General features: G+C 49.3%; 1 protein-coding gene across 4 annotated transcripts in view; it reads right to left on the reverse strand.

Moving 5' to 3' along the window:
• Positions 1 to 1,686, reverse strand: part of Ano10 (anoctamin 10) — a 113,116-nt gene that overhangs the window by 96,643 nt on the left and 14,787 nt on the right. The gene's annotated exons all lie outside the window — the stretch shown is intronic.

Here is a 1,686-nt window from a genome sequence, read left to right on the forward strand (position 1 = left end):
GGAGTGTCTCTACAGTCCCCGTGTGTGAGGAGTGTTCTCTCGAGATGGCGGGAGTGTCTCTACAGTCCCTGTGTTTGAGGAGTGTCTCTACAGTCCCTGTGTTTGAGGAGTGTCTCTACAGTCCCTGTGTGTGAGGAGTGCTCTCTTGAGCAACACCTTTCAGAGGGTGTGCAGTAAGGAAGAGAAATGCTGGGGAGACTGCACCATGGGGGAGAAAGGATACCTAACAAAAATTCAACTCATCCTCAAATTCAGACACAGAAAAATTATGTCTCTCTTCTTCTCATGATCCCCCTTTAGAGAAAATAAAGATGAAATGTGTAAATTGCCCCAGGGAAATGTTTTCTTGCTTTATGTTGTGTAAATTTTAAAAGATTGTTTTAAGACTTTAAAAATTATAAGCCACCGAAATCTGAGCCAACAACCAGGGAGCATGGGACTAACCAAGGCCCTCTGCAAATATGTAAGAGTTGAGTAGCTTGTTCTAGCTGTGGGACCCCCGGCTACAGGAGCAGGGGCTGTCCCCAGTTCTTTGACTGGCTCTTGGGAACCTATTCCTCATACTGGATTGCTCTGCACATCCTAATACAGCAGGACGTGCTCAGTTGTATAGCAGGTTGATACACCAGGCTTTGCCGAAGCCCATGGGAGGCCTGCCCTTTCTATGGAGGACAGTATCACATGGATTCAGAACAGAGGCTGAGGCAGGCAGAGACCCAACCTCTGAATACTTTATCACAAACAGATGAAAAGGCCTGATGTCCGCAGAAATCAATACTGTGAAAACATGCAAATGAGAACCTGTCCTATCCACAGAGCTTGAAGGTGCACAGCAGCAAACCAGGTGGGAAGGCACACAGCAGCAAACCAGGCAGGCAGGGGCACAGCAGCAAACCAGGCAGGCAGGCGCACAGCAGCAAACCAGGCAGGCAGCCTTTGCCTGGGCCTTGCTTTGAGCAGACAGGCTTGAGAGCACATCTAGGAAACATGGAGTGGGTCTTGAGGCTCTGCTCTCTTGCATGGAGGCTGAAAGCAGGCCAGGTGCAAGGACACATGCCTGTAATCCCAGCTCTTGTGACATAGTCAGGTGATCTCTGTGAGTTTGAGGCTAGCCTGGTGAAACTCTGTATCATGAGGTTGGGGGAGTTGGGGAATGAGAGGATGGGAGGTGGGGATGGAGTTAAAAAGAAAACCAGATGCAGGGACCAGAGCTGGGAGCCTGGAACCAGAGTTCCAAGACCTTGCTGCAGTACACTGGTGTGCTCCATTCTGAAGCCACCATCCCCATCACGGGTCTGTTACACCAGTGCTCACCCATGCTACCTGCTTTGTTAGGGTGCCCTAGGCGACTCTGTTTAAGGTCACCTCCCTGAGGTCTGGGAGGACAAGAGCAGGACTTGTTCAAGAATGAGACATGCCTGCCTTTCATGCCTCGCCCACGCAGATTTTCATTGACTATAAAGTGAATTTTGCTGACTTGACGTGGCCAATAAGAGCCTGATTTACATGCAACTTCCAGCTGGTTAGATGTTGCAAGAACCTGGTGTGTAGCAACAGGACAGAGCAGGCGACTTACAGGCAACAGGAGGCTGTAAATTCTCTGAACAATCATGATTAATAAAGAGTGTTAAGAGTAGATAGGTGAGGCCAGCTGGCCTGAGTCTGAAAAAGCATGGGATAAAACCG

The sequence above is a fragment of the Microtus ochrogaster genome, chromosome 5, assembly GCF_000317375.1.
Source record: "Microtus ochrogaster isolate Prairie Vole_2 chromosome 5, MicOch1.0, whole genome shotgun sequence".
Taxonomy (NCBI): Eukaryota; Metazoa; Chordata; class Mammalia; order Rodentia; family Cricetidae; genus Microtus; species Microtus ochrogaster.